We start from the raw sequence: 15,815 nt of genomic DNA, 5'->3' as shown, positions 1-15,815 counted from the left end.
CTACAAAAATAGTTATTATTATTCAGTGTTTTAGCTGTCTCCTGCTATGCAAACCCTGCAATATACAAGAAGCAAATGCAATTTCATGTCCAGGCCAACCAGTAGAAGCCTAAATCAGGGATCCCCAATCAGTGGCTCAGGAGCAACATGTTACTCACCAACCCTTTGGATGTTGTTTCCAGTGGCCTCAAAGCAGATGATAATTTTTTGAATTCCAGGTTTGGATGGTTGCATAAAAAACAGATGTACTGCCAAACAGAGCTTCCTGTAGACTGCCAGTCCACATAAGGGCTACCAAATAGCCAAACATACTTGGCACCAGTAGGAACTTTTTCTCATGTTTATGTTGCTCCCTGACTATTTTTAAATTAGAATTTTGATCACAGGTAAAAGTTGGAGACCCCTGCCCTAAATGATGTGTGTACTGATGTCAGATCATATGGTTAGCTAGCTTACAAAGAAAAATGTCATCATTTTCTTAAGGGGAGTTGTTCTTGCCACTTCTATGAATGTACATTAGGAAATTAAAGCCAGTGATGCAAATAAGGGGGCTTCTGCTCTAAAACAAAAAACATATCAGAAGTGGCATGGGAGCCTTATGACATTTTAACATGCATTTGGCTGGAGAGCTTGAGCTCTTATGTGGTCCTAGACCTACATTATTGCAATCTTGAGCATCCCGAGTGAATACTCCACTTTACCTTCAATTTTATCTTCTGTGTAGAGCACAAATCTTCTTTTCTTTTGCCCACTGCCAACTGTGTAATTCCCCCTCCGACAGAGACTGTGTTCACCTCATTGTTTGTGCCTATTGATTGACATTTCAATGTGGAGTGAGAGGAGGATCTGGTTAAGCAAAAGACTCTGCCGGTGAGAGGCTTATTAATGGGACGAGGGGAGAGGTAGGTGGCTGCTAGTTAGGGACTAGGGAATTTCCCCAACAGTGTGAATATTCCAGTTGGACTACTGATAATAGACTAATAAACACAGGTCAAATCAGGATGTGTTTATGATGTCTGGTACAGAAACGTAACTAGTGTCCTGAGGGCCCCAGAGTAGAATTTGCACTGGGTTCCCCATTGTACCTCTCCCCCATGTAATTTGAAGGGATGTTTCACCTCTGAGTTAACTTTTAGTATGTTAGAGAAAGTCTAATTCTAAGCAACTTATTAATTGGCCATACATTTTTCTTTTTTTTTTATAGTTTTTGATTTATTTGTAGTGATGGGCGAATTTATTCGCCAGCCGTGAATTTGTGGCGAATTCCTGCGATTCAAAAAAAACGGCATCAAAAAAGGACTCCAGAGTCAAAAACGAGATGCGAAATTAGCGAATTTTTCACCGAAGCTAAACGCCCCAAATTCTCACTAATTATTTGCCTTCTTCAGACTCTTTCTAGCTTTCTAATGGGGTCTATTTTATATCTATTTTCCACACCTTCTAACACATCATCATTGCCAGGAAGGAGAATGGATGTGCAGACAACTCCATTTAATAAATGTGATAAATTATGCAAAAGAACTATCAGAAGAGTTATATTGTGTCGCACCATCCATGTACCGTGATTATAGTGTAATAATAAGGAGAAAGAAAATTAACGAATATAATTCATGGTGAAAAATTATTATTGTAACTCTTAAAAAATTCATTGTCTGACATACACGTTTGATATAAATTAATTTATTGCAATTGATGCACAATGAATTTTTGAAGAGTTACAATAATAATTTTTTACCGTGAATTATATTCTTTCATTTTCTTTCTCCTTTTTATTACACTATAATCACGGTACATGGATGGTACGACACAATATAACTCTTCTTATAGTTCTTTTGTATAATTTCTAATGGGGTTCACTGACCCCATGTTAAAAACAAATGCTCTATACGGCTACAGATTTATTATTATTATTAGTTTTTCGATACTCATCTCTCTAATCAGGCCCTCTATTACTCATTCCATTCTCTTATTCAAATCAATGCATGGTTGGTAAGGAAATTTGGACCCTAGCAACCAGATTGCTGAAATTGCAAACTGGAGAGCTGCTGAATAAAAAGTTAAATAACTCCAAAAAAAACCCTGAAAACTGATTGCAAATTGTCTCAAAATATCACTCTCTACATCATACTAAAAGTTCATTTGAAGGTGAACAACCCCTTTAATGCTGCTCATCTCCTGGCAGTATTGCTTCTGCACTGACAATTTCCCTGCAGACCCTGGTGCAGTTACAACCCCTGTCCCCCTGGTATTTATTCCAAAGATCCGCTAACCCTATAACAACAACAAGGATGTAAGTCAGTTGAGTCCAACCTTTCCAAAACACCCAGCTTTAGTCTTTATTTACCAAATCTTCACACATTCAGTCAGAATCAGGAGTGGAAAGAGGGTTGATTGGGGTCAATGGTTTCTAAGTGAATATTTACACAGAGAGCAAAGAAAACTAGTTGAATGTATGGCCTTTGTTTAAGCAGTCAAACGTTTCATATCCTTTTCGGTTCACATAGCACGTGTTTATTATGGAATTGTAAACTTTCCTAATTTCCTTTTTCTAATAGGTCAAACTAGTGTTAAACTGAGCTTCCTGGTGACCTTCCTGGTGACCTCTGGGGCCACTATTTTGCAGAATGCTTACCCAATGATCACCCTCAATCTGTTGTCTAAAAGGACTAGTGGCAAGTGGGCAGCAGAATGAGCCCAGCTGGGATTTTCCTTACTTCATGTCCAACTCTGGTTTAGAACAAATTTCAGAACTTATAGCCCTGTTAGTTAGTTAGTTGTAGGCTGGTTCAAGTCTTGCATATATCAAAATTGATTGCACATGCCTAAATCAGGGCTGGAAAATGCTATAGCTTCAACCCACTTGAACGGTGGTCAAACAAGGAATCTTGGCTGTTTATTTCCCATACTGTCTGACTGTCTGGATATATAGGGCATCTCAGGGTCTGGTTCAGTCAACCATCCTATTCCCTGACCCATCGGTATTGTCCAACCCCTACATTTTTTAAATGATAATGTCCCTTGTCTGTATGTGGATGGGGAATCTGCAGTTAGTCTCAAGCTCAAATAAATGCTAAAATGCCATTGGATCCTACTGCACAATATCTGACAATTTGATTCACAGGGCTGATCACAGGCCGACTGGTTCAACCATTCATCTGGTTTAACTGTAATATTGGCATGAACCATAACTTCCAACATTCCCAGTTTATGAGTTGCTCATGCTGATTTACTGTAATTCTAGCCCACCCTGCATACACTCAAACCCCCACCCTGGATACATTCCAAGGTCCTCCTTTTTTCTGGTAAACTCTGCACTTTTGAGTTGCTAATGGGGACTTTCCCGACTAAGAGGTGTCTTTACTAACATTGGAGCAACCAATCAGCATTGGAGCAACCAATCAGCATTGGAGCAACCAATCAGATCTTTGCTTTTTTTCTAGCTTGTAGCTTGTGACTGTTTACATATAATTGCTGATTGGTTGGTATGGACAGGGTAACATCACAGTTGAGATTTATCTCCAATGTTAGTAAAAAATCTCCTACATTTAAAACATGCCTGAACTCATCCAACCCTAAATTCCCTGGACAGTAACATCTGCCAGTCGGACCTGACCTCAGGCTATGCATTATATTCTATAAATGTTGTTTGCTTTATTTTTTAATGTATTGTTCACTGTTGCAGAAATACTATAATAATAATCTTATCGTTCTCATTTATTGAATACCATGTTGCCATATTGTTAAGGCAAAATCAATGCACGCAATTCCTGTTTAGTGTAAAATGACTGTTACATACAACTTTACATTGATCTGTTTGTCAGTGGAACAACATGTGACTGAATAAAGTGTTTTGTGTCAACAAGGCCTTATACAAGTGACCTCAGGCAAGTAACCTACATACCCACTCTCACATTAATAAATGGCTCTTTAGCAGCGGTCACTACTAGCAGTTACTGGGACCCATTGCAAAATCATTTTAGTTCCCCTTAAACTGTCTAAATAAGAAATTTTTCATGTATTAGTCTGTGCCCTAGTAGGACCCCTATACCTTCTGGGCCCCTCAACAGTCATAGGGTCTGCATCCTCTCTATGGTTACCTCTGCTGTTTAGAAGTGCAGCTTTTTAGCTTCTGAATTACACCACCAATTAAAATATAAAACCTCTAGGCAAAAGCTGGACAGCCCCCAATTTATCATTTAGAACTGTATAATTTAAAACAGTCTGTGTGCCCCTTGCCATTCTCTGCATGACTGGTTCTGACCTTTGAGGCAATGTAATATAAGCCAGCTGATTAAGAGACCTATAAAGAAAAACAAGGGGTCATTTACCACGAATGCAGTGAGCAAAGTGCAAGTTTGAGTGCCATCTCTGTGTTTCATCCAACAATGCAGTGTTTTTCCCAGAAAACCAGGGGGAATTGTGTCTGACTCAATTGCAGTTGAGATTAGCATAAATGTGCCTCAACTTTGATGCAAATTGAACACAACTGCGCAGAATAGTTTTGATACAGGTGTGCCTCCTATTCTTTTGGCAGAACTGTGTTACATTGATTGACACTGACCCAGAACCATGGCGCTTCTGCCTGGTTCATAGATGGTGGTAGATCTATGCAATAGGCACAACTGCATTTGATTCAGAACCAAATTATTTGCTGGTCTTGCAATTATATCAGGGAGCGATGTAACCACTAAAGGGCTCATTAACAACTGCAGGTTGGGTGCAATAAGCCATGGTTTTTTTTTTACTGAAATGCGTGCATGCGGCTTTTCATTGCATGAATTGCACCGTAATTGTGACTGTGTGCAAGTGCTACCAATACGTTAACATTATCTCAATTGTGGGTGAGTAATTTTTACAAATTGGACACAAGCTATGGTCAAAATTTGTTTGTGTCATTTCTGACTGTCTGGCTACAGGTCAGAGCACATGGCATATAACCTTGCACCTTTTCATTTACTATCCCAGTGTATTGCAGCTTCCCAATCACATCAAAGTAGTCTCAGCATGAGAAGCCTTAACCACTAATTGTGATAAATAAGTAGGGCAATTGTAGCTGCCGTTAAGCCTTTTTAAAAAGTGCAACCCTATGTGATCCCTTAAGTTCTCAGACGAGAGTAGTTAAAGTTAAAACCAAAAAAACAAAGCTACAACCAAAAAAAGCCTTAACTCTGCCATTCAAATAACCTTCTAAACAACAGAAAAACAGATCTAAAATTGCAGCTATGCCTGTTTAAAAATATTCAGTTAGAAAGTGAGAGAGGAACAAGAGGATTTTTTTTTAAACACAAAATAAAACGCATAAGTCAATAATAGGGTCTTGACAGAAGTTCTATGAAATCATAATAAAAGAATTCAGATAAAAGGCAAGGTTTTCATAATGATATACTAAAGAGAGACAGGATCAGAAAAAGTTACCACGAATACAAGGGATACAGAATTAGCAATTATATCCCAGTGAAACTGGTATTTAAATAGGGCAAGGTTGAATCTGCCCATTTTTGTTCTTTCTACTGGAGCTGACAGTTGGCATTGGAATAGTGAATATTCTCTAAATGTCAACTTTGTTGGTGAGGGGGTGTAAGCAGTGACATGCAGTGGTTATAGGCTTAATTAGTAGTCATTATCTAATTTACTAATGACTAACAGAATGGGCGTGGTTTGAGAGAACCGGAGCACCCAGTTTATAATACAACTAGGCTGGCGTCTTTGCCAACCTCTATATTCTCCCTAGAGCTCATAGCACACATAGCATTCATGATGGCAAGAGAGGTCTTAAATGTTACCAGGGATAATATTTTAATTCAAAGGGGATCTAACAGCAAAAGTAAAATTAAGCTAATCTTTCTCAAAGCACTTTTATAAGCATTTTTACAATTTATTTTCTTTTTTTTAGTCAATTTAAAGATAGCACAGGTATAGGACCTATTATCCAGAATGATTGGGACTAAAAATTATTTCAACGTTCAATAAACCCAACGTTTTGCCACCAATGTGGATTCATGTAGCGTTGTTAGGATCACGCACAAGCTATTGTTTTATTATTACAGAGACAAAGGAAATATATTTTTAAAAATTGATTTGCTTAAAATAGACTCCATGGAAGATGGCCACCCAAAATGCAAAGCTTTCTGGATAAAGGGTTTCCAGATAAGGGATCCCATACCTGTAGCAGTATTAGTGCTAATATCAGCTTTGGGCTCAGCGTTTCTCTCAGGAATGATGCTTTGCGTTGCCTCTCTCTGACCCTTTTGGGTTTTAAAGTGCTAACAGCCGGAGCGAAAAAGCTACTTAACTGAGCTCACACACATTTCAAGTTCCCCAATGACTAAGTATCGGATCCTATCAGCGATCATGCTTCAAGGGGCATATTTATCAAAAAGTGAAACAGAGCTTGCCATAGTTCACCAGAATGTATATTTATTAAAGGGTTGACCCACTGATAAATATGTCACTAAAACCCCAAATAATTGAAACTTCCCTCTGGCAGACTGTAGTGAGTGCTGGTCATACATTTCATTAAATATGCGGCTGCCCCAATGCGCCCACACGTTTATCTCTTTTTTGAGTGTTATTTCGGATTCTGACTACATATACAACTGACCCTAGGGCTTCTGAAAGCCCAATAGTAGATATATCTTTAAAACAGATATTAAATTAAAAAATTTTGATAAATTGCTAAATTTCTCAGAACTTTATCAACTTTCCTTCAATTGTATTTTTGCCTTCAGATATTCTTCAAAGAAAACAGGTCAGAAAGCCTGCTTGACTGCAGAACTTGAGAGCACTATGACTTGCACTGAATGAACTTTACTAGTACTGTTCCTCCCAAAGAGTGACAATGCAAGGCAGACTAGATTGTTCCAGTGGTTGGTTACTATGGGCTTGGGAAATTCCACCTGAAAATGTCAGAACACCAATTCATGTATGTATATACTTGCCATGGAGCACTAAACATTCTTAACAAACATTTACAAAGGGTAAGTTTGAATTTAGCTGAAGGCATTAAGAGATTATTATAGGTGTGAATAAGAGTTGTAGAAGTACATAACACAGTGACATTTCCTATATGGGTAAACTTACAGCGATCGTGCATTCATCTGTTTGTATTGTTAACAGGTATTTACAATATGGATAGATGCATAGAGATAGATAGATAGATAGATAGATAGATAGATAGATAGATGATAGATAGATAGATAGATAGATAGATAGATGATAGATAGATAGATAGATAGATGATAGATAGATAGATAGATAGATAGATAGATAGATAGATAGATAGATGATAGATAGATAGATAGATAGATAGATAGATAGATAGATAGATAGATAGATAGATAGATAGATAGATAGATAGATAGATAGATAGATAGATAGATAGATAGATAGATAGATGATAGATAGATAGATAGATGATAGATAGATAGATGATAGATAGATAGATAGATAGACAGACAGACAGACAGACAGACAGACAGACAGACAGATAGATGATAGATAGATAGATAGATAGATAGATAGATAGATAGATAGACAGACAGACAGACAGACAGACAGACAGACAGACAGACAGACAGACAGATAGATAGATAGATAGATAGATAGAGAGATAGATAGATAGATGATAGATAGATAGATAGATGTTAGATGATAGATAGATAGATAGATAGATAGATAGATAGATAGATAGATAGATAGATAGATAGATAGATAGATAGATAGATAGAGATGATAGATACCTGTAGATGATAGATAGATAGATAGATAGACAGATAGATAGATAGATAGATAGATAGATAGATAGATAGATAGATAGATAGATAGTGGCATACTGTCTAATATGTATATTAACTAGCCCTATTTATATCTATATCTATTTATATCTATAGAGATTTACATATGTTACATGGAAACAGAACTGTACCAGCAGGAATGAACCAGTCGCCCAAGAACATACTGTGTTTATGTTTCTTGTCCAAGTTTCCAAAATAGATTTATATCTATCCCATTCATCTGAACAACTCTTGCCACCATTTCTAGTGGAAGCTATTGCATATATTTAGCACTCTTTCTGTAAATAAGTGCTTCCTTATGTTTCCCCCTCGCTTCAGGTTCAAGGTATGTCCCTGCATCCCAGCCATTGTCCACTTTATGAAAATGCTTCCTTCCTGCACTATTTTCATTTCCTTGATCTATGTGGACTGATTGTGCCACCTCTTTCCTTCACTTCTTTGAGGACTTAAAGCAACAGACTTATTTGGGTCATTTATTCATGATTGTGTGTTTAGAAATTCCCATTTCTTATAACATTTTAGGGCTCATTTACAAATAGTAAGTGCTTTGCATGCTAATAGGCACAATACTGTGTATTTAATATCAGAAAGCGCATGCGCAGAGACATGGCACTAAAAGGAGTCATCTGTACCAGTAGGGTCTTTGTTAGTGCATTCAATTCAAACTGCAATGCAAAACACTAGCGAGCACCTAATTGCTGTCAGGCAAAAATCTTTGCACCTCAAGAGAATTTTTTTTGCACCGGCTCCATTTAGTAAATTAGTCCATTAGTCTTGGTAGATTTTGTCTTGTCCGGTCATCCAATGTCCCTTACAACCTGTTATTAACCTGCAGGTATAAAACGACTATTCAAGCTTCTGTGACAAAATATGTAATAAGGAGGTACAACTATGCGGAAAAGTCTTCATCATTTACTACATCTTTGGAAGATACAGTATATGTGGGTGCAAAGGAACACACCGTCTTCCCGTTAGTTTTGTCCTGCACAGAACAGAATATAAATTCCAGAATAGCCAAATGCACACATAATCCCTGGTGTGGAATCTGTTATCCGGAAACCTGTTATCCAGAAAGCTCTAAATTACAGGAAGGCATTCTTTCACAGACTCCATTTTATTCAATATATTTTTTAAAGGATTTCTTTTTTTTTTCTCTGTAATATTAAAACAGTACCTTGTGCTTAATTCCAACTAAAATATAATTCATCCTTATTGGAGGCAAAACAATCCTATTGGGTTAATTGATTGGAAAGTAGACCCTTTATCCAGAAAACCCCTGAGCATTCTGGATAACAGGTGCTTGTAAATGCAAAAATCATTTTTATACTTGTTGTTTTGCATATGAAAACACATGTATATCACAATTACATTATCCATTCCCCAGAAACCATTTATCCAGAAAGCTCCTAATTACAGAAAGGCCATCTCCCATTGACTCCATTTTATCCAAATAATCCAAATTCTTAAAAAAAATTCTCTTTTTCTCTGTAATGAGAAAACAGTACCTTGTATCCAAATGAAGATATAATTAATTTTTATTGGAAGCAAAACCTGTCTTTTGGGTTTATTTAATGTTTACAGTAGACAAAGTATGAAGATACAAATGATAGAAAGATTCATTATCCGGAAAACCCCAGGTCCCGAGCATTCTGGATAATGGGCCCCTCAACTTTTTATACAGGGTAGTTGCTTTATCAAATTTGCATTTTTTGCACTTTGACACTGGCGGTATATATATATATATATATATAAATATAAATAAAATTAGTGAGCAATACATATAGCTAAAGACAAATATAAAAAATCAAATGTAACATGTAAAAATGTGTGCAAAGGGTCCCGGTATCCAAAAAGTCACAATCCATTCATAAAGTCATTGGTAAGCCATCTGTCAGCATGGGCAAGCTCCACCTCCACTTAATGTCCACAGGACATCCACTATGATCCACAATATATGTTGGTAAACACATTTTTACATGTTACATTTGATTTTTGATTTTTGTCTTTAGCTATATGTATTTCTCACTAATTTTATTTATATTTAGTGGGGCTAATTTATTTTTACATAAATATTTGTAAATGTTTTTAAGGTATTAGATATAGATTAATATCACAACAGTGTTCACTTGTTAATTTAATTATTTTGATTATAATAAATTATAAATAAATTAGGGGTTTAATTATGGAGATAAGAAATTAATATTGTATACAGTACCCATAAACTCGAGACATTGATATTGGGAATGTAAGGGTTAAACTTTTTGCACTCAATTAATGTGGTGTATTGGGTTTTGTTTTTATCACTGATGGATACACGAAGCATTAGATGTTTGATATATAGAATTATGTGAAGGCTCGGGGTCCCATTGCGCATATACAAGTAGATTTGTCCTCAATACACACGCCGCTGTTATACTGGGTAGATCGTAGATCCACAATAGAGGGGCTTATATCTGTCTGGATTTATAGTCATTTATGACATATAACGACAGGGTTTAAAAGACAGGAGTCATACATTATGTAGGAGCGGGGCACACAAGCAGTGTTTTAGTGAAAAGATTAGTTGTAGAGTCTATTTTAGCCGTACACGGAGCGATCATTCTGGATACCGAACTAGTTAATTAACACAAGCCAGGGAAGGAGCTTCAGAGCAGGCCTGTTATCTTATCTCTTACTTTTTGATACTTTTTTGCAACATAGTTTATTGTTATGACACGGAGCAGGAAATTACATCTTAATTAATGTTACAAAACATAGTTGCACAGTATCGTGGTTTTAGAAGTTGAATGCATGTAATGTTTAAATGTAGAGATTATGAATAGTTGTAATTTATGCAAATTATACATTTTTTATGTTCTTAAATAGTCAACTACAAGAGGTCCTCTGCACTCAACCCATTATCAATTTATTTAAGACAGAGACATTTTGTGCATACTGCTACTGAAAAATGCCTTACCCTTTAAACAACACAGGGATTGTTTGTCCATATATTGCAATATATTTAAGCTGGCCAACTACGTCAAAGTCATCCCATATCTGGCCAGTCTTACGCTCAATTTTCATCTGATTCATTAAAAATTCTATTGCTTCATTATACATTTTACAAAGGGACTAAGTTTTACCTGCAACGTACTAGCTGCTTTCAAAGTAAAACTCCCAAACTTGGCTGCCCTTTTATTATATATATATATATATATATATATAGATATAGCTATAGATATAGATATAGATATAGATATAGATATAGATATAGATATATATATATATATATATATATATATATGTAATAGTTTCCAAATGGGCAGCACCCCGCCTTTGAAGCTTACCTCGGGTGCAAGGTAAATTAAATAGATAGTAAAATAGAAATGACCAGCAACACCGAGTTCTTTGGTGAAAAAAATCAAAGTGTATTCATGTAAAGCCGACGTGACGTTTCGGTCCACTCAGGGACCTTTCTCAATATATATATATATAGCTGGGGTGCACAGTTAAAATCTGTATGTAAAACCTTGTATTCAAAAAAACAGCACTCCCATGTATAAAATTCTCAATTATTCATTCCATGGTACCATTATCCATATGTGTGTGTGTGTGTGTGTTCCTAAATGTTTTAAGCTTCTGGGACACAGTTAAGTGAGTTACTCACTACCTTGTTTTGCACAGCAGATCTGTCTCTGTCCAGAGAAGCCTCGAGTCTGGCAGACAAAATGCAGCAAGTCTTGAGTCAGCTTCTATGGATAGCGCACCCAGCTCCCCTCTGGCTTCTGTTATAAATCACTGAGCACCAGTTTCATTTTTCTTTATTGCTCTTTTCCCGCGACCACCCTCCCTTGCACTCTCTTATCGCCAGCTTGTCTATTTATTACACTTTGTTCACACTGGATTAAGAGCCCCATTTTTATGTGACACTGATCCCATTCATAGCAAATAAGGTTCAAAGGAAAGCTACGGTTTTAAATCTGTCTTCTGATGCAGCTAGGGGCTTTTTCTCAAACTTGCTTTCACCAGTTTTAGGAACATGGGGTCATTGTCTTCCTTCAATAAAGCACTTCTCTGTACTAAATTAGGAAAGTCATAGTATGTATCCAAAGAATTGAATTAAGAGAACTTAGATTTAAATGACTGGACACAATAATTGAAGAAGAGTAGTATATACACTTATTCTGATACAATATAGAAAATTATTGAACATTACTATTTCACTTCATTAGAAATTATAACTGTTACAGATACCCAACCCTTTCCTTTGCAAGCTGCCATCAGAACGTTCTAATAAAGCCCACTGCTGACATCAAAGACTGGGTGGAATCTGATCCAAACTAGCACCCATGAAGGGAAATATATTGTTTCGGAGTTATTTGCCTAATTCCTAGTTGTTACTTTTTAAAGAATGTTGCAAAAGTCTTAGTTCCCCAGCAAAGACAGGTCTGTTAATCAGCTGCCTTGTCTCACATTGTATCAACAGTCTGAACTAGAGAATAGAAAGGGACAGACAGACACTGCCTTCAATAGCAATACATATACAAATAACTTAAATACCATAGAAAAACTGTACTGCATGTATATTGCAAAGTTGCTTAGAATTGTGTTTTCTTTTATTAGGCAATATTTTGGGTTGACATTCCCTTTAGTTCTAAAATTAGGCAGTACCATCATCATCCTCATTAACTTATACAGTGCCAGCAAGGTACACCGCACTTTACAAGACGGGGCGAGTTAAGGTTCTCTGAAATCACTGAAATCAATTGGAATTGCCATAAAGAATGGTGTAAATGCAGAAACCCTTAAAAATACCAAGTGTAAAGAAACATAACATAAGGTTCCCATATATTCTTCATATACAAAAAAAGATGTACCTGTCACCCAACAGGGGTTTCAGTTTCTTCTTTAAAGATGTTTAACGTGGCACATACTGGGGATAGCTGAATCTTTCGTGTGAATCTTACGTGTTACCTTGGCTCGTTGGTGGTGTCTTGCTGTATGTGGGTAGAAAATGTTCATTAAATACAGAAATCAGCCTTTGTCTCCTAATGCACTCCCTGGCTTTTTTTGCTCCTCCCTCAGTTACCCCTCCTTGTTGCACCATACATCTGGTGTGACCTCACCTACCTTCATTCATTGGCAACTGTCATATTAATCTCAAATCTATCCCTTAGGAAGCGTAGCACAGTAACAATCTGATGGTCTCATTGTGCACTTATGTGCCAACAACTCCCTGCAAAGAATTTGACTTAATGTGCTTAATTGCGTTACTATGTCTCCCGCAGGCACTTTGGGCAAAGGTTATAGTTCTGCTTTTAGCGTGATGATCCCCACTACTGTCATTTAATTACGGCTCTCGCACTCTTTATAGGAACAGATTTGCTGGTCTCAGGCACTATATTTGTACTTAATCCTGATTGTACTATGAAACTCAGAGTAGACTTAGATACCCTAACTGATACATATTACAGCAACACTGGCTAGTATTTTCTGTAATGGTGTTGGCCCAGTGTTAGGGTTTAGACCACCAGAACCAAGGCCATTGGTAAAGGTTCTACTTTGAGAATGGAGGTTGTACAGTATGAGGCAAGACTGCAAACTTCCCCTTAATGCAGTGGGACTGACCCCTCTTTGGGGGGTTCAGAGCAGGGGTAGACAGGGCTCAACCCAATTAGGGTAAAAATTTGGAAGAATTTGTTATTTACTAAACATTGATTTTTTCTGGTGAGGTTTTTTGGGCAAAAACATTTTAAGTGGAAAAAAAACCCTTACATTTTTCAAGATTTATTATACTTTGAAGCTGCTAAAAGTCCAATCCTGAACATCTGCCATGTCAAACCTGCAGAGATCGTGTAGATGTCCCTTTTACCATTTGAAGATATTGTGATCTGAGCTGGGTTTCATCTGATAAACTGAAAAATTCGGGGGTTTCGGGCAATAACCCGAAAAAATCAAGAGATTAGCGTTTTCGATCGATTTTATCGAGTCTTTTCCCGACCTGACTTGTTTTATTGATAAATAAGATAAAATCGTGGATGGGAGTTTGGTCGAGCTTGGTTTAATAAAAAGTAACCCCCTTACTGTCTTTCAGCACAGCCTAAAAACTGGATGAGATTTGGAGTGAAAACGTATTGTCCCAGATATCCTTGACACTATGTCTAAATGAAATGACTTATACACTGATATTTTCCTATATGGGTAAACTTAGAGCAATTCAGTTTCTGGACAGTGACTGAAACACTGTGTTACATAATGGCAGAGAAAACAATAGGTCATATTTTTTATTTCTCTGAGGCCAGGATACTGCGCAATAAGATGCAAAACTGGGACAGGACCACAACCATCAAATTTAGTCTTAACTCTGGTCTCAAGTACTACAGCACCATTGCTTTACTAGGCTATAGGGCAATATTTCTTACTAATTTTAGCGCTTTGGGCATGTAAATATTTAGATATTTGGGCATGTAATTATTTAGATATTTAGTTATATATTTTGTGAACTGGTAACTGGGGAACAGTTTGAAAGGAGATGTATTTCCCCTAGATTCATCTCTTACTCCCATATGTACAGCAGTCCTGATGGGGTTTATTCCCCTAGAGCAGTGATCCCCAACCAGTAGCTCATGAGCAACATGTTGCTCACCAACCCCTTGGATGTTGCTCACAATAGCTTCAAAGCAGGTGCTTATTTTTGAATTACAGGCTTGGATACAACTTTTGGTTGCATAAAAAACAGTTGTACTGCCAAATAGAGCTTTCTGTAGGCTGCCAGTTCACATAGGGGCTACCAGATAGCCAATCAAATCCCTTTGTTAGCATCCTCAGGAACTATTTTCATGCTTATGTTGCTCCCCAACCCTTCTTACATTTCAATGTGGCTCACGGGTGAAAAAGGTTGGGGATCCCTGCCCTAGAATCTCACCTGGGGAATAATTATCAGGCTAGATCTGTAGGCTGCCATAGAAAGTGCAGCTCCAGAGTGAGATTTGAGCCACATGCAGAGAGGATTGAGACGTGGGATCTGGGTGATACTGTTTGGATTGCTGCTGTTTTGTTTTTCCCAAAGGAAAAGGACTCTGTGAAGGTGCTGTGATTCTGTGAAGTTGTACATTTTGGCTGAAAATTCCAGTAGGGGACTGGTAGTAGAGAGGGAAAATACCCTGTGTATTATTTAGAGACTCAGTGTGGCAAGGATTTTGTTTTATTTTGTTTTATACCTGTTTGCTCACAGAGTCTGAACGTATAAACAATAAGGGTCAGATTTATCAAAGTGTGAGATCAGAACTCACCACAGAAAAACTCTTAAAAGCATATTTATCAAATTGTGAACTCCATTTATATATACAATTCTAAAAATCCCATAGGATTGAATAGAACATGAGTTTTTATGTGATGAGTTCTAATCTCACACACTTTGATTAATCTGCCCCCAAATGTAATTTACCCTGCTAAGAAACTGTCTGTTCATCTGATCCTGCTCACAATTCATATATTATGTTGGTGGCAAAACAAGCCTATTGGGTTTAATTAATATTTACATGAGTTTCTAGTAGACTTTAGATATTGGGGAAAGATAATTTATCTGGAAACCCCAGGTCCCAAGCATGCTGGATAACAGGTCCCATACTTGTCTCATATGCCCTAAATAATGCATTGAGTATCTTGAGAGAACAGTTTGAGACAATTTAGCCAAAAGATACAGAATCTTCATAATTCCAACAAAAGAGGAAACTATTTGTATTCATAACAATTCTACGCAGGATTCACTTTGCTGTGGACAGGTTAAAGGCACACAAGCTGTTATTCAATTTTAAATCCCAGCTGTATTCTAGAATAAAGTCAAGTAATATATCCAAAGAATGCTTTTGGATTAAAACTTGAAAATGCTTGTTTCATTAAACACATTGAATTAATCCCAAAACAACATGCAATATCATTATTGGAGGATTTCGCCACATATTATAAATATTATTATACATTTTTTTTCATTACAGAACAACATTCTTATGAGATTAGGGGGTTAATCACCAAACTGATCTA

General features: G+C 36.9%; 1 protein-coding gene across 4 annotated transcripts in view; it reads right to left on the bottom strand.

Moving 5' to 3' along the window:
• st6gal1.L (ST6 beta-galactosamide alpha-2,6-sialyltranferase 1 L homeolog) overlaps positions 1 to 15,815 on the bottom strand; it is a 33,798-nt gene that overhangs the window by 13,302 nt on the left and 4,681 nt on the right. The window contains exon 2 of one of the 4 annotated variants that reach the window (XM_018263917.2): positions 12,650 to 12,769. The exons of 2 other annotated variants lie outside the window; for them this stretch is intronic. The gene's annotated coding sequence lies outside the window, so the exon portion shown is untranslated. Of the gene's footprint in view, positions 1 to 701; positions 1,161 to 12,649; positions 12,770 to 15,815 lie in introns of those variants that run through there. One more of the 4 variants, XM_018263916.2, reaches the window with a different exon arrangement.

Source organism: Xenopus laevis, chromosome 5L (genome assembly GCF_017654675.1).
Source record: "Xenopus laevis strain J_2021 chromosome 5L, Xenopus_laevis_v10.1, whole genome shotgun sequence".
NCBI lineage: Eukaryota > Metazoa > Chordata > Amphibia > Anura > Pipidae > Xenopus > Xenopus laevis.
The sequence above is the reverse complement of the archived record's forward strand: the minus strand, read 5'-3'. Positions and strand labels throughout refer to the sequence as shown.